The sequence below is a fragment of the Ambystoma mexicanum genome, chromosome 11, assembly GCF_040938575.1.
Source record: "Ambystoma mexicanum isolate Mex_15411 chromosome 11, UKY_AmexF1_1, whole genome shotgun sequence".
In the NCBI taxonomy this organism is placed as follows: Eukaryota; Metazoa; Chordata; class Amphibia; order Caudata; family Ambystomatidae; genus Ambystoma; species Ambystoma mexicanum.
This window is the reverse complement of record NC_090934.1, coordinates 33,866,882-33,893,492: the sequence shown is the minus strand read 5'-3', so window position 1 is coordinate 33,893,492 and position 26,611 is coordinate 33,866,882.

Sequence of the window (26,611 nt, the reverse complement as noted above, 5' to 3'; positions counted from 1 at the left end):
TCCTCAACTCTGTTGCCTGCATAAAACCTCTGGGAGTCCGTGGAGCGTACGCAGAGTCTGAAGCAGAGTCTTGGGTCTGCTGTATTGCTGCTACGTGCTACGTATGAGACACTCTGTTTTCCTCAACTCTGTTGCCTGTATAAAACCTCTGGGAGTCCGTGGAGCGTACGCAGAGTCTGAAGCAGAGTCTTGGGTCTGCTGTACTGCTGCTACGTGCTACGTATGAGACACTCTGTTTTCCTCAACTCTGTTGCCTGCATAAAACCTCTGGGAGTCCGTGGAGCGTACGCAGAGTCTGAAGCAGAGTCTTGGGTCTGCTGTACTGCTGCTACGTGCTACGTATGAGACACTCTGTTTTCCTCAACTCTGTTGCCTGTATAAAAGCTCTGGGAGTCCGTGGAGCGTACGCAGAGTCTGAAGCAGAGTCTTGGGTCTGCTGTACTGCTGCTACGTGCTACGTATGAGACACTCTGTTTTCCTCAACTCTGTTGCCTGCATAAAACCTCTGGGAGTCCGTGGAGCGTACGCAGAGTCTGAAGCAGAGTTTTGGGTCTGCTGTACTGCTGCTACGTGCTACGTATGAGACACTCTGTTTTCCTCAACTCTGTTGCCTGTATAAAACCTCTGGGAGTCCGTGGAGCGTACGCAGAGTCTGAAGCAGAGTCTTGGGTCTGCTGTACTGCTGCTACGTGCTACGTATGAGACACTCTGTTTTCCTCAACTCTGTTGCCTGCATAAAACCTCTGGGAGTCCGTGGAGCGTACGCAGAGTCTGAAGCAGAGTCTTGGGTCTGCTGTACTGCTGCTACGTGCTACGTATGAGACACTCTGTTTTCCTCAACTCTGTTGCCTGCATAAAACCTCTGGGAGTCCGTGGAGCGTACGCAGAGTCTGAAGCAGAGTCTTGGGTCTGCTGTACTGCTGCTACGTGCTACGTATGAGACACGCTGAGACATTCTGTTTTCCTCAACTCTGTTGCCTGCATAAAACCTCTGGAAGTCCGTGGAGCGTACGCAGAGTCTGAAGCAGAGTCTTGGGTCTGCTGTACTGCTGCTACGTGCTACGTATGAGACACTCTGTTTTCCTCAACTCTGTTGCCTGCATAAAACCTCTGGGAGTCCGTGGAGCGTACGCAGAGTCTGAAGCAGAGTCTTGGGTCTGCTGTACTGCTGCTACGTGCTACGTATGAGACACGCTGAGACACTCTGTTTTCCTCAACTCTGTTGCCTGCATAAAACCTCTGGGAGTCCGTGGAGCGTACGCAGAGTCTGAAGCAGAGTCTTGGGTCTGCTGTACTGCTGCTACGTGCTACGTATGAGACACTCTGTTTTCCTCAACTCTGTTGCCTGTATAAAACCTCTGGGAGTCCGTGGAGCGTACGCAGAGTCTGAAGCAGAGTCTTGGGTCTGCTGTACTGCTGCTACGTGCTACGTATGAGACACTCTGTTTTCCTCAACTCTGTTGCCTGCATAAAACCTCTGGGAGTCCGTGGAGCGTACGCAGAGTCTGAAGCAGAGTCTTGGGTCTGCTGTACTGCTGCTACGTGCTACGTATGAGACACTCTGTTTTCCTCAACTCTGTTGCCTGTATAAAACCTCTGGGAGTCCGTGGAGCGTACGCAGAGTCTGAAGCAGAGTCTTGGGTCTGCTGTACTGCTGCTACGTGCTACGTATGAGACACTCTGTTTTACTCAACTCTGTTGCCTGCATAAAACCTCTGGGAGTCCGTGGAGCGTACGCAGAGTCTGAAGCAGAGTCTTGGGTCTGCTGTACTGCTGCTACGTGCTACGTATGAGACACTCTGTTTTCCTCAACTCTGTTGCCTGCATAAAACCTCTGGGAGTCCGTGGAGCGTACGCAGAGTCTGAAGCAGAGTCTTGGGTCTGCTGTACTGCTGCTACGTGCTACGTATGAGACACTCTGTTTTCCTCAACTCTGTTTCCTGTATAAAACCTCTGGGAGTCCGTGGAGCGTACGCAGAGTCTGAAGCAGAGTCTTGGGTCTGCTGTACTGCTGCTACGTGCTACGTATGAGACACTCTGTTTTCCTCAACTCTGTTGCCTGTATAAAACCTCTGGGAGTCCGTGGAGCGTACGCAGAGTCTGAAGCAGAGTCTTGGGTCTGCTGTACTGCTGCTACGTGCTACGTATGAGACACTCTGTTTTCCTCAACTCTGTTGCCTGCATAAAACCTCTGGGAGTCCGTGGAGCGTACGCAGAGTCTGAAGCAGAGTCTTGGTTCTGCTGTACTGCTGCTACGTGCTACGTATGAGACACTCTGTTTTCCTCAACTCTGTTGCCTGCATAAAACCTCTGGGAGTCCGTGGAGCGTACGCAGAGTCTGAAGCAGAGTCTTGGGTCTGCTGTACTGCTGCTACGTGCTACGTATGAGACACGCTGAGACACTCTGTTTTCCTCAACTCTGTTGCCTGCATAAAACCTCTGGGAGTCCGTGGAGCGTACGCAGAGTCTGAAGCAGAGTCTTGGGTCTGCTGTACTGCTGCTACGTGCTACGTATGAGACACTCTGTTTTCCTCAACTCTGTTGCCTGTATAAAACCTCTGGGAGTCCGTGGAGCGTACGCAGAGTCTGAAGCAGAGTCTTGGGTCTGCTGTACTGCTGCTACGTGCTACGTATGAGACACTCTGTTTTCCTCAACTCTGTTGCCTGCATAAAACCTCTGGGAGTCCGTGGAGCGTACGCAGAGTCTGAAGCAGAGTCTTGGGTCTGCTGTACTGCTGCTACGTGCTACGTATGAGACACTCTGTTTTCCTCAACTCTGTTGCCTGTATAAAACCTCTGGGAGTCCGTGGAGCGTACGCAGAGTCTGAAGCAGAGTCTTGGGTCTGCTGTACTGCTGCTACGTGCTACGTATGAGGCACTCTGTTTTCCTCAACTCTGTTGCCTGCATAAAACCTCTGGGAGTCCGTGGAGCGTACGCAGAGTCTGAAGCAGAGTCTTGGGTCTGCTGTACTGCTGCTACGTGCTACGTATGAGGCACTCTGTTTTCCTCAACTCTGTTGCCTGCATAACACCTCTGGGAGTCCGTGGAGCGTACGCAGAGTCTGAAGCAGAGTCTTGGGTCTCGGGGTTGCAGGGGAGCAAGGAGCAAGAGCCTTTTAAAATAAAAATGTTTTGTCTTGCCTGCTCTGCTTCGGCGACTCCGGTTGAAATGAAGATCCCGCTAATTCCTCTACAAGACGGACACTCGCAAAACAACCTGGAGCCTTTAGAGATTGGTCCCCTAACCCACCAGAAGCTACAGCAACAGCAACGAAAGTTGTCCACCGCCGAGCCGGGAACTTGTGAAGGTGAGGACATTTGCGCCGCGATTAGTAACACCACTATTGCTGCGACGATTCCCCCTCAGTTGCCCCAAAACATCCCGACAAAATCCAAATCCTAATTGTGCAAGGTTGAGTTGATTGCTAGAAAGGCGTTGACATTAGCCGCGAACCGCGAGGGCTCTCATCCACTCAGTCTTGTATACATTTTTTAAAAGTTTTATTACCAACCCTAATTTAACCATGCGCCTGGTATCAACTTGACCGGCTGATGCAGACTGTGCAGGGGGATTTAACCCATGAATAATTGGCTTCTCGGAATTGAACATAGATGTGGGATTAAGTCCCTATTTGCCCTGATTTGAAAAGGACACAGATGTGTTGAAACACGTGCAATACAATAGGGCACTGTTTTGTTTTCAATTAATATGTTCCAATGAACATGATCTCATAAACTAAAAAGGATCTTATATTCACCCATCAAGTGCGGCGCAGTTTTTATTGTGTGTGGCTAGACAAGATTGCTCATACATGTGCGCATGACGCACTTGTCGGTTTGGAGTGCGGGGGGCTCCCCCTGACTCCTCTTCCATGTGTGAGGGGGGGGGGCTGCTGTCGTAGGATGATTGACTGCACATTGGTGGAGCCTACCGACGCCGAACTACTGGAATCCAGTAAATACCTTACTTCGCCGACTTGCTCCAACATCGTTCATGACGTTCCTGATAAATCTGCCAAAATATTGGGCACTTGCTCTGAGACAATTCATACTCGTACTTCAGGCAATGGAACGTCTGCATCGCCACAAAACCAGGATCAAGATAAACACAGTAACGGATCCTACGAGACTCTTAGGACGTTTTTTGTTTCCCGGTGTCTGATACTTGCACGTCTGGTATATCCAAGACACCCACAGCCGTTTGCAAAGCCGTCAATGTTGACATACTCGATGACCAAGCGCCTGAGCTTCTACTTGGCAAGACTACTGTAAAGCAAATTACATCTATGACTCCCACAAATGCTACCATCTGAAATGTAGCTGGGGTGCACTCAAGGAACTCTTTCTCTGATGGTCTAGACCCAGTCCCCCGAAACCTCAGAAATAGTATCAGTGATTCTAGTGATTTTCAGAGATCAAACGTCACTACTGGGGTAAAGGGTCCCGCGGATATGTTCACTTAGATTCCATTTTGCAGCCGCAAGGGAGGCCAGACTTGCGGTACGGCTGAGAGCGGATTTTATAAATATCAAATCATCGATAACATGTAGTATCAATCCATTTACTCACCGTTCAGATATTCTTGACGTCACGGTCGCCAGCCACCATTCTCCCCTGATTGCCGCTGCTTCCTCACAAGTGGATCCAAGACAGGCAGCCAATAACATATAGCAATGCAACTCAGTAGATTTAAGTAGCACTCTGAGAAATTGCAACCTACCTACATTGGTGGAATCAAACCAACGAAGGACGTTGCAACCTAAAGCTGCTCCATATGAAGCCATCCCTTCGAATGAAGAGACAGACTCCAATCACCGTGAACCTAACAAAGTCCCTTTAACTGAGTCGGAAAAAGAACAAGAAAATAAACACCATTTGTCAGTAGCTGCTGGTATCCAAATTTACAACAATGTGTTGGCTGCCTCTGTCACAACTCGACCCTGGTCACTGTGGGGAAGATGGAGGCTTACTTAGGTATTCTCGCGGTCCTTTTACCGTTCTAGTCTTTCTGGTCTTTTCCCTTTAAAAGGTAGCCACGCCCACAACGCTGTGGGTTGCAACTCGCATTGTCAGCCTTTCGCTAACTTCGCCTGCAGTGCCGCTCTTCAAGCTTGGTCCTTGACCCTTTTCTCCGTAGTACTCGCCCACTTCGGCTTTCCCTGGTATTCAGTTCTTTCCGTCTCGCTGCCTTTCTGTCCGCTCCCTCGTATCAGCTTTCTCTCCCCTCTGTGCTGGGTTTCCTACCGTTACTCCCCCCCGTGTTCTTCGCAACTTTCCTCCCGCTTGCTCTCTCTCTCTCTCTCTCTCTCTCTCTCTCTCCCCCGCTCGATTCCTTACTCTCGTTCACCCGCTTTCGCTCCCGCTCGCTCTCTCTCTCTCCCTCTCTCTCTCGTTCCATCTCTTTCATACTATCTATCCCTTTCCCTTTCTTGCCCGGTTGTCAATCTCTCGCACTTTCTCTTTCGCTTCTGTTCGCTCTCTCATTTCTTCCCCTCTCTCTCACACTCCTGTACTAGCTCTCCCTCTCTCTCTTTCTTACCGCATAGTAGCTGATACCTTCCCTCCTGACTGCTCTTGTGAAGCCTCCGCTTCAGCTTTCCTTGTACGCAGTGGATTTTCATCCAATCATTTCCGACATCAGCATACCTCGTCCTGTTATACTTGGACTTAAGAACTGTTTGCTGCATTACTATTCATCGGCCTCCTCCACTTCCGACACTCTCCCAGCCAGCAAGGACTCGCCATCAAACAGGGTTTTTTCTGCCGTCACTGGCTTTTTCCCTGGCGTCAAGGGACTGGCTCCCCTGGGTCCACCTGACAGCTTGTTCTCACCACTGTCAGGGTGGCCTCAAGCGGAGACCGTCCCTACCTCTACGATCGTAAGAAGGACAAGAGGGAGAAGAAGGAAAGGAAGGGAAGGAAGAGTTCCAAGACGGACGAAGACCCAGATGTGATCAAGAAGGAGAGGAGTAGAAGACCTAAGAATTCTATCCAGGAGGATTCCTCTAAGGAGTCAGGTGAGGAGTCACCAGGGGTGGTAGTTTCCGATTCTGACAGTTTGCAACGCCCACAAGTCAACATGGCCTCCTTGGAACAGATCCAGGAGATGGTAGCTGCTCTCCAAGGCCTTCAGACTGAGGTGCAGAATCTCCGAACCGAAAATGTCAGTCTACGACAACAGATAGCAGTACGAGATGATACTCGGGGCGACTTGCCTCCACAGTCGTTCTCTTTTGGTAAATATGATGGAAATCCAAAGAAATTGAAGGAATTCTTGGATGCTTGCATGGTCTATTTCACTTTTAGACCTAAGGCTTACGAACTAGACAGGTCCTTGTTTCTAATCTCGTCGGAAACGCCTTGGCTTGGGCCACCCCGTTAATATCCCAATCCGACCCAGCAGTCAACGATTATTCCCAGTTTATCCAGCTGATGAGATCCAGATTCGACCGACCTGAGGTTCTGTTTTCTTCTTACGAAGCCCTCTTGGACATTCGTCAAGGGAATCAAGATGTTCAAACCTATGCTTCCGCCTTCATAAGACTGGCAAAGGATGCAGGATGGCCCGACTCTGCTCAAAAAACCCTCTTTCGCCGGGGGCTACATGACGACCTCAAAGACGAGCTAGCCAGAGTGGCCCATCCGGCCTCCTTCCAAGAACTAGTGACTCTGACTCTTCAGCTGGAATACCGACTTCTAGAGCGAAGACAGGAAAGAAGGAGGTTCCGAAACCTTCCTTCAGCCGGTACAACTCCAGTTCCTCTACCTACTCGGAGCCAGGCTGAAGAACCAATGCAGATCGGAACTACTAGAGGCCCCCTGACTCTAGAGGAGAGAAAGAGACGCAGAGATCTGGGTCTCTGCATATACTGTGGATCTTCTAAGCATTTGCTCCGGAACTGTCCAGAGGTACCTCCAAGACATTCGGGAAACGCTTCTCCCCGGTCTTAAGCAGGGATAAGAACCGGGCAGAGGCGATCAATCCCTGCAACCTTTCTTGTCAGAGAGCTACAGAAGAAGATAACAGACTGTTGGTGTTTACCATACAGCTCACTTTCGAGTCCAATCCCACCATTGAGGTCTTGGCTATGTTGGACTGTGGTGCAGCGGGTAATTTCATCGTTATCCAGTGGGCTCAAGATCCGGGGGTGCCTTTTCTACAAAAGAGCTGTTCCTTACCCGTAGAAGGAGTGGATGGAACCCCACTCTCCTCCGGGCCCATTGTACAAGAAACCATACCCGCTACTATGCTTCTTTTTCAACATCAAGAACAGATCATTTTCGATGTGATAAGAGCTGCACACTTCCCAATTATACTGGGAATACCATGGCTACGTAAGCATAATCCTAATATAGACTGGTCAGCCAACACTATATGTTTTTCTTCATCTTTCTGTACTTCTTCCTGCCTTCTTCAGACCAATCCGGTTCGTGGTAAGGGAATCCTTACTCCTATGTCCGCCTCAGTGGTGCAGATGGTGCCACTCCGCTATCAACAATACGCCGAACTTTTTAAAGACGAATTACCACGCTCCTTACCTCCTCATCGACCTGAAGACTGCTCCATTGAGTTAAAGCCAGGTGCTTCCGTTCCTTTCGGCCGAATGTACCCCATGTCTCTTCCAGAAAGAAGGGCCCTCAAGGAATATCTGGACGCAAACCTCCAGAACGGTCTCATCAGAGAGTCACGCTCCTCTGCCGGTGCCTCAATGTTCTTTGTACCCAAAAAAGGAACCTCCGAATTGAGACCGTGTATTGACTATCAAGGTTTGAACTGTATGACTATAAGAGACAGATATCCCATGCCTCTTATTAAGGAAGTACTGGAAGCAGTTGAAGGGGCTAACATTTTTACCAAACTCGACCTTCGAGGTGCTTATCATTTGTTGAGAATCAAAGAAGGGGATGAGTGGAAAACCACCTTCAGAACTCCTCTGGTACACTTTGAATATCGAGTGATGCCCTTCGGAATGGTAAACTCCCCGGTGGTGTTCCAACGGTTTGTGGACAAGATATTCTCTGACCTGCTATACTCTTTTGTGGTAGTCTATCTTGACGACATTCTTATCTTCTCTTCATCTCCGGCCGAACACCACAGACACGTAGAGCAGGTGTTAAGGAGACTACAAGAGAACCACCTACTGTTAAAACCAGAAAAGTGCATCTTCGAGTCCTCTTCTGTTCCCTACCTAGGCTTTATTCTATCCAAAGAAGGAGTTCAGATGGATCCCGAGAAGGTGAAGGCGGTACTACAATGGCCCACTCCCAGCAGCCCTAAGGATATACAGAGGTTCTTGGGTCTCGCTAATTTTTACAGACGCTTTATCCCAAATTTTTCGGAAATTGTGCTACCCATTACCAATCTACTGAAGAAGGGTCAAGAATTTGTATGGGACTCGAAGGCAGATCAAGCTTTCCAGCTACTCAAGAAGGCCTTCACCACTGCGCCCATCCTCATTCAACCGAACCAGTCCCTTCCTTTTGTGGTTGAAACGGACGCCTCTTGAGGTGCCATATCAGCAGCCTTACTACAATCTGCTAAGGATGGTATCAAACACCCGGTGGCTTACTACTCCCGGACACTTACTCCGAGTGAAAGAAACTACTCGGTATTGGAACAGGAATTGCTGGCCATCCGCCAGGCTTGTGTCGAGTGGAGCCATCTGTTACAGGGGGCGGCTCATCCATTTTTGGTGAGAACTGATTATAGGAACCTTAAGATACTCCAACAAATAGAGTGTCGCAATTCCAGACATGCCCGGTGGGCCTATTTTTTCTCCCAATTCGACTTTGACATCACGTATCTTCCAGGGAAGGAGAACGTGTTGGCTGATGCCTTATCCCGGAGCCTAGGAGAAGTTTGCCCAGAAGATGGACACAAACCCGAAGAGATTCTTTCGGGAAAAAGAATTTCAGGGGCGGTCAATTCATTTCTACAAGAGGTTGAACGAACAACTAGTTTGACCCAGATACCCAACGACTATCTGTCTTCATTGGAGAAAAGAGGGGCAGTGTATTTCTACAAAGACACGCTGTTTCTTTCATCTAAAGAGCTTCAAATTCAAGCCATGTCTTGGTGTCACGATCTACCTTCTGCTGGTCACAAGGGGCAAGGAGCCACAGCCAATTTGGTATCAAGGTATTTCTGGTGGCCCACTTTAGCCAAGGATGTTAAGGCTTATGTAGCCACATGTCCTATTTGCGCCTCCAATAAATCCTCTACTCATCGCCCTCTGGGTCTCCTTCAACAAGACCTTTGCCAACACGTCCGTGGGAACACATTTCTACTGATTTTATCGTTGATCTTCCTCTCTCTATGGGATCTACCGCCATCATGGTTACGGTAGATTCCTTGAGTAAAATGGCACACTTTTCTCCTCTTTCAGGCCTACCTTCGGCTCCAGAAGTCGCTGAGGTTTTTCTGAGAGATGTGGTTAGGCTTCACGGTCTACCCAAAACTATTGTTTCCGATAGAGGGTCTCAATTCACTTCTCGATTCTGGTCTACACTGTGCAAGACTCTGGGTATCAGTAGAGCACTCTCTTCTGGTTATCACCCCCAAAGCAACGGACAAACTGAGCGTCTAAATTCCACCTTAGAACAATATCTTCGTTGTTTCTGTGGTCATGAACAGGAGAAGTGGAAGACCTTTCTCTCCACGGCGGAATTCGTCTACAATAATACAGTGCACTCTTCCCTAGGAACCAGTCCATTCTTTTTTTCCTATGGCTTTCATCCCATGCATATCCCCTTGGTTGGTATTCCCTCGACTGCTGTTCCTGCTGTGGACCAAAGACTTTGTGAGCTAAAACGTATACAAGGGGAGGCTAGGAAGAATTTGGAGACTAGCAGGGAGCTCCAAAAGAGGTATGCTGACCGGAAGATATCTCAAAACCCCAAAAGGACTGTAGGCACTAAGGTTTGGTTGTCCACTAAATTCTTGCCACGCTGGTTACACCCAGGAAAGTTTTCTGCCAGATTTATTGGGCCTTTCCCCATTTCCGCTCAGATCAATCCGGTGACCTTTTGTTTGAAACTTCCTCACAGTATGAAGCGCATTCATCCTGTGTTCCACACATCCATTCTCAAGGCCTACCTATCAGATCCGCATGGTCGGACAATGCCTCGCTCATCTTTTCCCGATAATCCAGAACCGGAGGAATACGAGGTGGAGAGGCTGGTGGATTCTCGCTACAGACATGCTATTGTTCAGTACCTGGTACATTGGAAGGGTTACTCAGCTGCAGAGCGTACCTGGGAACCTAGAAGCCACATTCATGCCCCTCGCTTGCTACGTCTTTTTCACCGCCTCCATCCGGGTAAGCCCGGGGAACCCAGATGAGAAGGGGGCATACTGTTACAACTCGACCCTGGTCACTGTGGGGAAGATGGAGGCTTACTTAGGTATTCTCGCGGTCCTTTTACCGTTCTAGTCTTTCTGGTCTTTTCCCTTTAAAAGGTAGCCACGCCCACAACGCTGTGTGTTGCAACTCGCATTGTCAGCCTTTCGCTAACTTCGCCTGCAGTGCCGCTGTTCAAGCTTGGTCCTTGACCCTTTTCTCCGTAGTACTCGCCCGCTTCGGCTTTCCCTGGTATTCAGTTCTTTCCGTCTCGCGGCCTTTCTGTCCGCTCCCTCGTATCACCTTTCTCTCCCCTCTGTGCTGGGTTTCCTACCGTTACTCCCCCCGTGTTCCTTCGCTACTTTCCTCCCGCTTGCTCTCTCTCTCTCTGTCTCTCTCTGTCTCTCTCTCTCTCCCGCTCGATTCCTTACTCTCGTTCACCCGCTTTCGCTCCCACTCGCTCTCTCTCACTCCCTCTCTCTCTCGTTCCATCTCTTTCATACTATCTATCCCTTTCCCTTTCTTGCCCGGTTGTCAATCTCTCACACTTTCTCTTTCGCTTCTGTTCGCTCTCTCATTTCTTCCCCTCTCTCTCGCACTCCTGTACTAGCTCTCCCTCTCTCTCTTTCTTACCGCATAGTAGCTGATACCTTCCCTCCTGACTGCTCTTGTGAAGCCTCCGCTTCAGCTTTCCTTGTACGAAGTGGATTTTCATCCAATCCTTTCCGACATCAGCATACCTCGTCCTGTTATACTTGGACTTAAGAACTGTTTGCTGCATTACTATTCATCGGCCTCCTCCACTTCCGACACTCTCCCAGCCAGCAAGGACTCGCCATCGAACAGGGTTTTTTCTGCCGTCACTGGCTTTTTCCCTGGCGTCAAGGGACTGGATCCCCTGGGTCCACCTGACAGCTTGTTCTCACCACTGTCAGGGTGGCCTCAAGCGGAGACCGTCCCTACCTCTACGATCGTAAGAAGGACAAGAGGGAGAAGAAGGAAAGGAAGGGAAGGAAGAGTTCCAAGACGGACGAAGATCCGGATGTGATCAAGAAGGAGAGGAGTAGAAGACCTAAGAATTCTATCCAGGAGGATTCCTCTAAGGAGTCAGGTGAGGAGTCACCGGGGGTGGTAGTTTCCGATTCTGACAGCCTCTTCGACTGCACTCATGCCTTTTACAAAACTATACAAAGCCTTACACAACTCAATAAAGGATCAAAACGCTTTATTGGTGGTGGTAAATATAAAAATCAGTGTGATTGAGATGCTGACAACCCACCTTCACAACCGATTAGATTGTGAAGCCGAGACTTCAGCTTAGTGGCAAGATAGGCTGAGCGACATTGCCAGAAACGAGTTTGCTCAAAACAACGAATTAATGTAAGCTGGGTTTGAATGCACCAAATGGATGCGTCATCATGTCCACAAACCTTTAGCACCTAAAATCACTGAGAAATGCATATGTGATACATCCCATGTGGTAACAACAGTGCCTGCTCTCGATGTTCAACCGCCTGGACCCTCACTTTAAGTTAGAGATGCCTCCAAGGCCTCTGACGAGTTCCTGAAAAATAAGGATGTAGGAAAAGTCCCACTATCTAATGGACTGAGTAAATATGCGTTACTCATAGGGGCAACTGACTCTGCTGAAGGGCCTACAAATGTACAAGACCGCAGCAAGCTAGACAACATCATTCCCGCTAGCTCATTATTTACTAGTGTCGCACGTAAAGGATAAACGCCCCAAGACCTCTCGAATATAACCCTGCAAGTACCATCAAAAATTGAATGTTTGGAATTTTTGAGCAGATAAAACTACTGCACCAGCTGAAAAAAACAAGAAAACTAAACTAACTAGTAGTGTTAAAACCACTGACTTCAGAGCACGGCGGAAGGTCTGCAAGCCCAAGTCTAACACTGCAAAGACTTTTATCAGAAACCTAACAACTCTGCCACCTTTTGCTATGTTCAAACGTCCGGACAGAAAAGCTCCACCTGAGATGCCATCAAAAGCTGGTGAAGCCACTGCGAATCTTGCTAAAACTATTACCTGTGCTACCAAACGTCCTAGACTCGAAGACGAGGATCGAGACAGCCTCAAATCTTTCACTTCTGAAGACTTGGCAAATCTTTCTACATATTCAATTGAAGATGAAGATGTTGAAAGTTATGTCGACACTGGTTTCAAAGATAAAGCTGATTGCAGTTCAGAATGTGTGTCAATTAGAGACACTTCAGCAATATATGTCACAAATGATTCTGCTAATCAAATGTTCAAAGCTACAAAGAAGCCGTCGTCTGCTAGAAGCCCGCTGAAAAAAGGACAAAAGCAGTTGAACAACGAGAAAGTCTTGAATCTGACCCAAAGCTGCATTCACCACCAGGGGTGAAGTTAAATCCGAAATACACAACTGCTCAGGTGGAGAAAAGTGTTCGGCATTCCATCAAATCTGTCAACAGCATCTTGGTTGAGAGCACCAGAAATACAAAAAAACTCTTTAGTCAATCTAAACCGAAGAAATATAATGAAATTGCTCAGCCATGTGCCATCTCTCAGAACCATCGAATTGGATGATATTACGATCGTCGAATACATGTCCGAGCAACGCTCAGAGTGGGTTGTTTTAAACGTCCATTCCAAGCTGGTTGCAAATACCCTTAGAAATGCACCAGACGAACTGCTAACTTTTGGATATGAATTAACAGACTACAATGTCCCGGCGCTTCATCCCCACAAGACACCTTTTAACAAAAAACATCACCGGCAGGGTCCGACTACGGCAAGCGAAAGTCGAAGAGTCTCTATTCAGAAGCATTTTGGAAATGGTAAAGATGCTCCCGACTCAAAGCAATGCTTGCAAGACAATAATGCACAGCTAAACACAGACAAATACAAAATCTCACAAACAAAACATCTATAGGCCAGTGTGAAAAGAAAAGTAGACGTGTGCTCCCTGATATCACGGAACATGAGAGGGTTCCTACATCTGTTCCAAGATAACGAGCTGAAAAAGCATGATTACACCATAATTTGTCTCCAAGAACTATGGATGAGAACTGCTCCCTTATGTGAAGGGTTTGCGATGAACTTCATTTCTGCATTGAAAAACGCATATGGTCACCCGTTCTCTGGCTTAATCACCCTAATCAAGGACATGCCAGGGTGGATTGTTTTAAAATTCTTAAAACTTAATTCCTTTGTACAAGGAACAATCATAAAAACTTCCAATGTTTCATCGAGCCCTGACGAGTTTCTACTTATAGTGAAAGTTTATTGGAACCCGGCTAAGATTTCTTCAAATACCTTCATAACATCAGTCACCTCAATAATTAATGATTTTATGTTACATTATCGGAAAACTTCAATTATTATATGTGGTGACCTTAATCATTCATGTGTCGACCCAAGAGGTAAGAAACAAGATCTCAATCACGACTCTAACAAAGGTTGTGCAAAGAAATGGGTTGCCGAGTTAGCAAGAAGAAACTGTGTAATGATGGATGGCCAAACACACAGAGACATACCAGCCCGTACAACTTGGCGAAGGAACCAGTCAGTCAAAATGCTAGATTACATACGGGTCTCTTGTGACCTAGTAGAAACGACTAAGAGTTGGTCCTTTCTAATAACAAAAAGAAGACAGCGATACAATGCACCTCTTGAGATAAATCAAGGTCTTAATTGGATAAATATAAGACCTGCAGCAATTGCCGACCTCACAGAAAAATTAAGTAATAGCTCCATGAATGGCGAAGCTTCTGTTGAGTATCCTCCTCTACTGGCCCAATTTGCCCGTATCCGAAAAAGGAGTGGAGTAATTAACCACGCTCACAAACACCCCTTCGGTAAGGAAATAGTCAACGTGAAGAGTAAACTACACACTGACCTGAAGCTGCTAAATCGATCTTGCCAACCAGCCATGACGATGGAAAATAAAAAGAAGAAACTTCAAAACCGATATCGAAACTAGTTATTGGCATTCAAGTGTCTTCGAGATCAAGAACAAGCTGAAATTATGTTAAGATTGATCCTTTCTCGCAAAAGTCGCAAAACCTGGCCAATTATAAATTCTGGCCTTAGTTTCCAGACTGCTAATATGACAACAGGCGTAAGTGAAAACATCTGGATACAGCATTTTTCAAAAGTATTTAAATCTACCACTCTCTATGATTTGAGGTAATATATTGACAAGGCTGTCCCATGGAACTTTAGATACAGTATTATAGAGATAGAGGATTTGCTCACCAAGCTCAAAAACTCTGGAGCGCCTGAACCCGATGGGCTGACCAACTTGATACTCAAGAAAAACAAAACCTTGTGGGTATCCTTTATTGAACAGTTGTTCCAGAAGATAACGACAGCAAGGAAAATCCCCTCCTCATGGCAATCGGCGGAAGTTGTGCCTATATATAAAAAAGGAGATTGAGCAGACGCAGCCAACTACCGTCCGATTGCCCTGTTGGATGTAATTGAGAAGATCTTTGCCGGCTAGTTACAGAAGAAGTTGTCCCAATGGGCTACTGAGAGGAAGATCATTGACGAACGCCAGACAGGTTTTACGCGTGGCGTCAGAGTGGAATGAAATCTTACCTTACTAAATTTTCTAAAACTGGAAGCCATAAAACATAATAAGCCCTTGTTCCTGGCATTCGTAGACCTACAACAGGCTTTTCATCGAGTAAACCAGGGATTATTATGGAACAAACTGATAAAAATGGAAATGCCCAGCTGGCCTGTTGCAAATGGCAATCCAGCTTCACTCAAACACTTCAATCAAAGTCCGCTAGAATGCTAATGGTGACTTATCGAAAGAAATTAAGACAGATCAAGGCGTCAAGCAAGGCAGCCCCTTTTCAGCCCTAATGTTTAAACTTTATATTGCTGATATGCCTGACGCGCTGTCTGATTGTAATATCTTTCCACCTAAGATCAATGGTCACCACCTGAGCTGGGCAGCATACACCGTCGATGTGGTGTTAATGGATGTCATGCAAATTGGTCTCCATCGATTGATAAAAAAATTAGTCCAATACCTCAAAGTGAACAACATGGAGATCAACGTCAAGAAAACGAAGATCATTGTTTTCGGAACCCAGCTGAGAAAGCGAGGGAAAAACTTTAAATGGTTGGCTTCAGGAGAAAGTCTTGAACGAACAGAAACTATTCGTTATCTTGCGATAATCTTTAATACATCAATAAGAGAGTGGGAGTGGATCAAAGACCTGAAAGCAAAAATGATGAACCTTGCTCTTCAAGGCACCAAGTTACATCATGAATATGATAAATTTACACTCTTGGCGGTGATTCAATTCTATTGCCAAAAAGTGGTACCAGCAATTACTTTTGGTAGTGAAACAGGCCTGAATATCAACGTTAATATATGGAATCAGCTAAAAGGTAATTACTGGCGCAAGGTACTTCGCTTCCCACAAAACGTTGCAACTGCAGCGATTAGATACGAACTAGGTCTGCAGTCATTGGGGGCTACAGTATTATGGAAATCCCTTGTCCTAAACCGAAAGATGACGATACCTGACAATGTTGTTCAATATGCAGTTTTGAAAGAACACTCTGCACGCCCGTACCATGGACTACTAAAAGTCTGGGAGACAAAAATCTTGAAAAATGTGTCTCATGTCGCATCTGTTGATTTACTTCACAATAACCCATGTGCTGTAAAAAAAAAAAAGATCATTCAGTGTGACTGGATTGCAACCCAGCAATATCGATTGAACTTAAAATCCTGTTTACTAACATCTGGAGATGCTCGCTCAGTAAACCATGTTCCAAGGTACTTGTGACAATTTCCCTCAAGATACCACCGAGATCAGTTCATACGATTGCTATTAAATCTGCTACCAACCAAAGAGATGCTTTCTTAATAACACGACAAAGAAACGCCTAACAACTTATGTCGAGTCTGTAATAAAGACATTGAGACACTGCAACATCTAGTGGCAGAATGCTCAGAACTAGGATCAGAAAGAACAGTGGTCTTGGGTAAGTTTGCCCCTCTCAACAGAAACATGAACGACTGGTGGAACAACTTAATATCTGGAAACAACTATATGCTGATCTGTGCAACTGTTGCTTATCTTGACAACCTATTGACAAAAGGGCAATCACCCAATTAACCTACGTGACCTGGGACACCTGACCCAGATGAAGTGCAGTTGTTCTGATGTATGTTGTGTTTTCTTTGAGTTTTCAGTTTTCAGTTTTTCTTTTTTCTTCTCTTCTTCTTCTGCTTTTCCCTTGTTCGCCGGTTCTTTTCCTTTGATACTCCTTTGTGCAAGGCATTGGAAGTGTTTGATTTTAAAGGACTGTTCGTCTCATTTGTTAAAAGGTTTTGTATGAAACTAAATACAAATAAAAAATAAATAATAAAAAGAAGGCCTCTCTTCAGTGTTTCGCACTTAAAAGCAGTTTTAATTACAAAATGAATCTCAGCAGACATAGGTGGATGAGCCAGGAAGCCATGGTCTTATCAAACAGGAATTGGCTGACATTGGATACAAATTGTGTGAAGGAACAAGAGGCTCCTGTTCAGGAATCTTGAACAAAACAAAATACGACAGATGACTATTAAGAAATAATATCAAATACACGAAAAGGCTCGATTTCATGGTGTCCAGTCACGTGGAAGGAAGAAATTAGATGATCGAGGTGGTCACACCTCCGCACAAGGGCAGGCTGTGCCTTCACTCCGCCAAACTTCAAAGCACTAATTGACACTGGACCATTGAGGTGATGATGGATTGATATAATAATTGGTGGGAAGCTAGTTTCTAGATGAGCCCACTAACACCTGGATGTTCAGTCTGCGCGCTGCTAAACGTAGGTGGAAAAGTACTGATGGAGTTTAGAAGCTAACCAATTATAGAGGACCGCGTAATTAAGGGTCCTATAGTTTGTGTAACCAATGGAATGTTGTGTATTTAGTGACGTTCGTAGTGGCCATTTTGAGGGGAGGCCTTAGTTGCCCCACCTGATGTTAAGCACCTTATCACTTTCTTTCACAGTTCTAAACTGATATGGAACTTATACTTAGCCATTCACTTAGAGCCTATCACTTTCCTCGATAGGTTTTTGTAGTTTGCCAAGTAGGTAGTGACGCAGGTCAATGTCAATGATGACGATTTTATGCAATATAACCTCAGTTTCTACTAAGATGCATTGAGTAAGAAGATGGAACGAATGCTGATGTTCGTTGTACTCCCTGTTTTATATACTTGTTAATAAAACGGACTCCCCTTTTGCCAAACTACCTGAGTCATTTTGATTATTGATGTATGAATAAAATATGCATCCCCATTCATCTCCAGGGTATTGCTACTCAACTTAAAGGGCTGGGAAATCCAGTTCACTTGGCAGCAGAGAGAGGATGGTTCTTTAAAAAGTCCATCGACCGTCGACATAAGTAAACTTTAGAGTCTCGGTAATATCACACAACCTTTGCCATTCGGCTGACAGGACGTGAAGCTCCCCGTAGATAGTGGTTAGTGTAAATGACAGAAAATTCCTTGCAAGGAGGGTGTTATGGGTCCCCTTAGTTGGTATAAGAATCCCCTCCCACTTCTACGACGAGCGGAACGGACTACAGTTTGAAGAGGCAGTAACGGAGGCGGTGATCCCAAGGGTCCAAAGAAGAAAAATATGCAAATGGTAGGTAGAAACTGAGGAGTGTGGCAAATTGATGCATGCGTAGTAAAATAAAGGAGAGTAAAGAAAGGAAGCGGCATAAACGTAACAAAAGTGTAAGAGTATAAAAATATATATATATGGGAAATGAGATATTGGGGTTCATTCCGACCCTGGAGGTAGCCATGCCGCTATTTGCGCCATGGCTACCCCCATTCCGGGTACCGGGTCTGGGTTCCTGGAATGGGGAAATACCGGGCCATTCCGACCTTGGAGGGCCCAGTATTTCCCCATTCCAGGACCCCAGACGCTGTACATCCCTATTCCCATTCGAGCCCCCATACGGCTCAATGGGAATGAGGAGGATGCAAACAACTGGCCGGTTAATGACGGGCCTGTTGTTTGCATCCTGGTTTGCTCGCGGGACCCGCTAAGGACGCCTGGTAAAACCAGGCAGCTCTACCAGCCCCGTTAACGCCCTACCGCCAGGGTCGTAATGACCCCCATTGACTTGAGAGGGGCCGAGCAATATAATAAGTAATATCGTGTGAGAGGCCACGATAAAGAGGATACGCCCTATACCTAGGTTTTAAAGAACATTAGAAGAAATCTTAATCTAAAATCCCATTTGTGGATGATGTAGAAAACAGGTTTGATTAAAGACGGACCTAAAGAGATAGATTTAAGTTCAGTGAGGAGCATCTTTAAAGGGTAAGACGAGTCTTAAGGAAAAAAATCGTAAAAAACTTTATGTGACCAGTCAAGTTTGTCTGTTTGTTTTATGTGGTTTTGAAAGCATGATGACATCATAGCTGAAGGAAACATTTATGAAAAATAAGAGAAGTGCGAAGAAGTGATTGTTTTTAATTATATTTGATGGTTGTTTTTAGCAAGATTAAAGTAAAGATTGTGAGTAAACGGGATTGGAGCTTGCGACAATTGGTGGTATTGTTCTTTTGAAAACGTGCTTTAAACCTGTGATCAAAAGCAAACGAGCGTTAAATAAATCAAGAATAGACGAATTAAGAATGGAGGATGTTACTCCATTAGTTCATCTCTGCAAGCAGTTGCCAAAACATGCACCTAAACCTGGACAGTACAGTGCAGAATGGGTTAAAGGAACTGCAGACAAAATGTTTATGCCGTGGCCACAGGGCGGATCATGATCGAAGGCAGTCTTGCAGCATATGACGACATATCTGCATGCAGCATACTGGGAAGAAGCTAGACAAGCGCCTAGCGAGCCTAGAGCTTTGGAAAATGTACCAGGGTGAGCGAGATGAGCCGCCTGCTATAGATTGGATACTTAATGTATGCAAAGACGGGGTGAAGAGCCCTCTGCTCCACCCACCCCACCTGAAATAGAAGACGAGAGTAAGAAAGACGATGGGTTATACCCATTAAGGGAACTTAAAGCAGCGGCAGGGTATAGCAACCTGGCTTATGAGTCACCTACACAAAGTAGTGACGAGGACCCAGAGAAAAATATAGAGAAAGACGTAATCTCTAAAGTCGCGAGAGACAAGGAGAGATGCGATAAGGAAAGAAGCGATTGACCAAGCACATCTCTAGATATAGGAAGAGAGATAGAGAGATGGAAGGGAGAAAGAGATAAAACTGATGAGATAGCGCTCTTACAGAACAAATGGATGGGAGGTCAGATTTTGCTTAAACTCGATCGTAAGGGCATTGAGCACATAAGACAAAGAAGAGATCAAGACAAGCAAGATAAAAAAGACAAGGAAAAGGAAGAACGATTAAAGGACGAAGGAGCGAAAAGGAAAGATAGACAAAGACGAGAGCAGTTCTATCAGGATGAGCAAGCTAAAAAAGAAGAGAGAGCAGAAGAGCAAAGAAGACTTGACAATAAACAAAGAACAGTTGATGAACAAGAAAGGCTAGAAAGAAAAAGAATAGAAGAGGAACAAAAGTTAAGGGATAAAAGAATGCAAAGATGAAGGGATGAGGAGATACAAAGGGCAAATGAAAGAAGGGATATGAAAAAGAAAGAGGAAGACAGAGTAAGAGAGGAAGCTAGAAAGCGAAGTGAATTTGACAATGATATGGAATGTAAAAGAAGGCAGAGAGCATGCAATCTTGATTACTTGGAAAAGGAAGTAAGAAATCCTGATCCAAAAGTAGCATGGGAAGATATAGAGGAATTCTTCCCAGAATACGAGTCATTATCAGGTACGTCTAGAGCAAATCTAGAAGACGAGTTTAACTCAAGGAGCATTGGGGAAGCGATTCATAAAGTATACCATGACATGAGAGCTCAGAAAGAGCCAAAGGGAAGGGAAAAAATGACCGACTCGAGAGCACTCAGTTGTATGACACGGGTGAAGCCTCATGTAGTACGAGACATAAGGAGCTGTATTTGGACAGACTGACTCTAAATAGAGATGATGAAGAGAGAAGTTGCACGAGTTGGGCACAAGAAATGTCAGACAAAGGAAGGGAAGCCTTCCATGGGGAAGGAAATGATGACGTATGTGGTTCTGAGGGATGCTTTTCTATGGATAACGAAGTAAGATGGTCGGAAGTAAACGTTCCTGCATCCAAGGCATCAGAGCCATTGACACAGTCAGACGAACCTGGGGCAAACTCCACGGTCAGAGGGGTGAGTCGCCACCTTATGTAAGCCTGTTAAGATCGTTGCCAGATAGACAGCGACGTAGTAATATTGTCTCTGCAGTGGACAGACAAATGATGAGAGACGAGAATGAGTTTGGGGCATCTCAGTTTCCCTTGTTAGAAAAAGGGGTGGGGGCAGACCACAGTATATACCGTGGCCCCAGATGGACAAGGATAATTTAAGGTGTAAGCTCCCAATTTGAACTTCTGACGCTGGGAAATGGATAGATGAATTAGAAAAAATGATGGGAGGAAATACATTGGCTATTGAGGACATTAAGGGTCTTTTAATCGCCATACTTGGTGAGAGAGCTGATGACGTTTGGTCAAGGGCAGGATATGCTGGTGTGACTGCAGTCAACACGGCTCACGATGGAGCTCCGTTCAATAACTGTAGAGCGGCAGTCTGGAAAGCGCTTTGAGTACTGTATCCAGACACGTCCGATATGGGAGCTATAATGATGAAAAAGATGAAGGAAGGAGATGATCCGTTGGTTTATATTCAACATTTTCAGGAATCTTGGGCGTTGGAAACACATGAATCTTGGGGAAAATCTATGCCAGTATTTTATCATATATTATGCCAAGGGCTGCTATTCCCAGTACAGAAGCAGCTCAAGAAGTTAGTGGGGATAGAGGCTAAATCGTGGTCAGAAATCAGCTGACCATTGCGCATTACTGCAGACTCTTGCAAGAAAAGAATCGCAAAAAAGACAATGCTCGCAAAGGATAGAAGGCAAAGTTAGTGCAGGAAAAACTACCCAAATATGCCATTGAAGGGGCGATGTTGACGAGTGTAGATGGATCGAATTCACAGCCGATTGCAAGTATGCCGCAGTGAATAACCAAAGACAATTTGACCAGAGTAATAATGGGTTTACTCTGCGGGGAAGGGGATTTAGAGGACGAGGTTGGCAAGTTTATCAAGGGAATTGGCAGAGTAATCAGGGAAGTTTTCAGAATAACCAAGGTGGGTTTCAAAATATGCAGAATGATAATAGGAGTATGCAAAATGGGCAGGTTGGGAGACCAGCGTCTATATGCTGGACGTGTGGCATGACAGGGCACTTTTTTTGCACATGTAGAAGCCAAGAAATGGTGTGGCCAGTTTTCAAAAGGGGGATGTCAAATCCACTTGCCTATTTGGAGCAGAGTGGAGATAGATTTTCACACAATCAAACAGTGCAGCAGCAAGCGCCGAGAGTACAGCAAGGTTTACAACCACAGCAGGTAGCAGTTAATCTGCCACAAGGACAGTCGCAGCAATGGCCTATGCAGCCTCAGCAAACCACGAACACAGGTCAGTTAACTGCTATATTCGAAGCAAACACTTGGCAATAGTTAAATATGACAATCTCGTTCACTGATGAAGGTATAGTGTGTTCAACGCCAGGAATGCATTATGTAAACGTGTGCGAAATGATTATGGCATATGCAGGACAACTAGCTATGAGAGCAATTCCATTCGAGCCAGAGGTGTTTCAATATGGGGTACGCATCCTGTTTTCAGGGTTACCAGGCCTAACAGGCAGACCAATGAATTTTTGTTTAGACCAAGAACACCTATGCTCGAAGAAAAGGGACAAGTTATTCCCTTAGAGATACAAGCAGCCATAGTGCAAGGAGAAATGGCTTTGCTTGATGGACATGATGATGAAGGAAAACAATGCCACACAGTGATCGCCTTCGGGGTGGGTTACAGATTAACTGACGTCACTGATGAAGATCTGTTTGGAGATAATCCATCTGATGATGATGTTATATTTGAGACGTGCATTACTTATTGGGTAAGAGTAATTAAACGAGAAGTTCCTCAGAAAATGATGATACCACAAAAACGTCCCGACTATTTTGATGAAGATATGGCGAAAGTTCCAGTTTCATTATGGACCACCGGCCCTTATGACATAGGCTTACTAAAGGGGGTTGGAGAAGTGAAGATTAAATTGAAAGCAGGAGCAATTTTACCTCAAGCACAACAATATCCCATGTCTCTAGAGACAGATGAAGGAATTTTTAAGACAATTTCCTCCATGATGGAACAGGATAGCTTAGTGACGTCAGAGTCACCCTGTAATACTGCGAAATATCCTATCAAAAAATCTAAGGGGGGTCTTGTAGACTAATTCAAGATTTAAGGCTGATAAACCAAATTGTAGAATCCGAGTTCCCTCTAGTCCCTAACCCGTCTACAATCCTATGTAATATACCTGTTGACGCATGATATTTTACGGTGATTGATTTAAAAAATGTGTTTTTCTCAATCCCATTGCATAAAGACTTGCAGGATCTGACCTAATTTATGTTCAGACAAACTTGCCTGAAATGCACTTGTGTACCCCAGGGGTACTGTGTGTCCCCATTGATTTTCAAAAGAGTCCTTCAGATGGACTTAAGCAATATTGCTTTAGAAAGCGTTGTGTTGCAATACGTAGATGACATTTTAGTTTGCAGCACCTCAGAGGAAGAGTGCAGACGCAATTCTGTCCAGCTGATGATTATACTCGCTGACAAAGGATATAAAGTTGACAAAGAAAAGTTACAATATTGTCAAAAAGAAGTGTTGTACATAGGCCAATTGATTTTGCATGAAGGGAAAAAGGTTACTCCTGAAAGAACTGAGCTATTTTGAAAATTGCAAAGCCACACATGATAAAACACATGCAGAGATCTTTGGGATTATATAACTACGTCAGAGTATGGGCCTTTGACTACAGCTCATATATAAGTCCCTTATTACAGGCCCTAAAGAAAACACAGGCAGTGCAAGAAATCATTGTGTGAACTGAGGAAATGGAAGAAGGGTTTGACAAATTGAAGAAAACAATTTGCACGGCTCCAGTTTTAGGGATTCCCAATTATGCTGAGGAATTCTTCCTGTTTTCACATACTGATGGCACTGTTATGACGGCAGTCCTTACACAGAGAACCACGTTGGGGTACAAGCCCCTTGCATATTACAGTGGAATCATAGACCCAGTGATGAGAGGTCATTTTCTGTGCAAACAAAGTTTAGCAGCTGCCGCCTTCGCCATAGAGAAGGCTGCAAGCATAGTAATGAGATGTTGCATGACATTATTTGTTGAGCGCGCACTATTTGCCATTTTAGAAAAACCAAAAGGCACATTGACTTCTCAAAGGGCTTCTGACTATGAGGTAGTCATATCAAATCCAGCAATCAAAATAGTTTGATGTAAAATAGTTAATCCTGCCATGTTTATAGCTGAGCCAATAACAGAGGGAGAGCCTATACACGATTGTGCGAACTATGAAGAGTTCTGCGATGAGCTCCCTAGAATAAAGGAGAATGCATTAGCAGGAGGAGAGATTGTTTTTATTGACGGTTCCTCAAGGATATATCAAAGTGATGGACAGAGATATACAGGTGCAGCTGTGGTGAAGCACACGGCTAAAGGGGAATTTCAGGTGCTTATTAGTACTCGATTGCCGTCTCATTATTCAGCACAGGCTGCAGAACTATTGGCTTTGATACTCGCGATCGAGAGTCACGCAGACCAGGAAGTAACAGTGTACTGCGACTCCGCCTATGTGACGTCAGCGGTGCACGCAGGGCTAGCAGATTGGAAAGGGAGGGGCTATATCTGAGCGGACGTCACGCAAATGCAACACACCACCTTATTGGATAGGCTCATTAAGGCACTACAACTCCCAGTAGGCACTGCAGTCATTAATCGCGCAGCCCATACTAAAGGGACAGATTTGATCTCACCAAGCAGCGGATGCTGAGGCCAAGCGCGTAGCAATTACAGATAAAGAAATTATGAATGTTGAGACTTGTGATGTGAATGAAAAAATGATTATTATAATGATTGTATCTGAAGGGTGCAACCACTTGTCAAAAACACAGTTAGTAGAGGTCCAGGGGGAAGCACCTCAAGAGGAAAACAATTTGTGGATGCGAAGAGGGAGTTCTTTAAACCCCTCCAAAGCCTTGTGGTGACAGGACAGCACTGGTAAACCGGTGATGCCTGTATCCTTATTAAGGGTGGCGCTGGTACAGCTACACTATCCTGCATATACAACTAGGGAGAATCTCGCTGTAACTATTGCTGAGGAATGGTTTGTGCCTAATTTAATGGAGCATGTTGCATTTTTTATAGTAAACTGTATTGTGTGTCAACAATTCACGGCTGGGCATACACTGCACAGTTAAGGGAGTCACTCCGAGACCAAATGGCCCTTTTCAGCACTTGCATATCAACTATGTCAACATGATGCATGTATGTAATGGATGTAGATACATGATCGTAGTAGTGTGTCCTTTCTCAAGGTGGATAGAGGCACATCCATGTACACACCCATACTCCACCTGTGCAGCAAAGTTTTTGCGGCCGGAAGTATTTCCTAGATTGGTAGTGTTTGAAGTTGTGAGGTCAGATAATGGTCCTCATTTTGTTAACACAGTTTTTGGACAGATCGACTTGTTGCTTGGTATAAAGCACAGGTTTTCTTCGGCTTATCATCCACAAAGAAATGGACTTTGTGAGAGGCTCAACGGCTTGCTTAAAGAAAGAATAGCCACGTTGAAGCTTACCTTGAAAAAAGGGTGGTTGCATTGCCTACCACTGGCCTTATATACTTTGAGGAACCAACCAGGTTCTGACCACCATCTCACACCCCACAGAATAGTGACAGGTAGACAAATGAGAACCCCCCTAATGCCTCCATCCAGAGTTAGAAGTGATGTTCAGCCAACAGCAGAACGGTTAGGATTTAAATTATGTGATTAGTTGATCTGTATGACTTCCAGTATCTCTGTCATTTCAGGACAGCTGCTGATACGAGGGTGTAGAGCAGTACAGAACACAGAAGGAGATGCTTCAACAGAGCAATCAAAGGGACTTTGTATCCTCCAACTATTCCCAAGAGATGCGGTTCTAATCTGCAATCACATGAGGGAAAAGTCGGACGAACCCCGTTTTTGTGCTCCGTTCATTGTGGAAGACATCATGCCGTCTGCTGTCAAAGTGCAGGGCAGGCGTGCTTTGATCTTTTTGGGGGATGTTAATATCTTTGCTGGAGAAACTCCTCTGCCTGCACCCCTACACGACGAGGCAAATACAAGCATCGGGGAAGAACCAAAGCACATGCAGATGAGATCTGAGACGAGGAAGAAGGACGCAGAAGCTGACAACTAGAAAGACAAAAAACTCAATGGACTGTGGCTTGATTTGGGACACTCCTTTTAAGTCGTTTATAAAAGGATCAAGGAAAACTGGTTCGAACACTCTGTGCTGTCTTTTCAGGGTGAAAGAAGATCTTTAGTTCTTAGAGCCACAGTAGCTTATTGACTTTGCACTAATGTATGCTTAAGCCTTGATAAGAAGCGTATTATGCCAGATTTTGATTTGATTGTGGACATAGCAATTAAAAAAGGGTACAATACCCAGATTCATTTGTCACTGAGTTCTTCTTTGGATTTACCTATGGTGTTACCTAGTGATGACCTTACTAGGAACATTCTCACCTATTTCGAGTTGGTGCTGGGCGCTTACCCTTACCCTTCGCTGGTGGGGAGAACCACCCGCATTCCAGCTTTTTTACAAAATGCCAAGAATGAAGAAGTTATAAGAAAATTACTCATAGTCATCACTGAACAATTCTTGCGGCTACCTGAGTACAGGTAGGATAGTACAGATGCCCCTAACAAATGAAACAGCTCATAGACTAGTCAGTGTGGTATTCTTTCTTCTGATTGAACAGTACCCGCACCTTGTTGGGAGACACACCGATGTGCGGACCTTTCTAGGGGCCCGAGAAACACTGCAAATCTTAATGTGATCCTGGAAGGTATCATCATCCAAGTGAGCATCAATTCTGAGTGAACTCACAGGTGTACAAACTTTCCTTTGAGGGAAAGATCGGAAGGTTGCTGACAGAGAAAGACTTTTGGTTCCTGCTGAAAGAAGTTCGGCATGTTGTCTGGCCTAAGGCAGAGTCGAAGCATAGATTGGGATATAATCTATGTCATTCC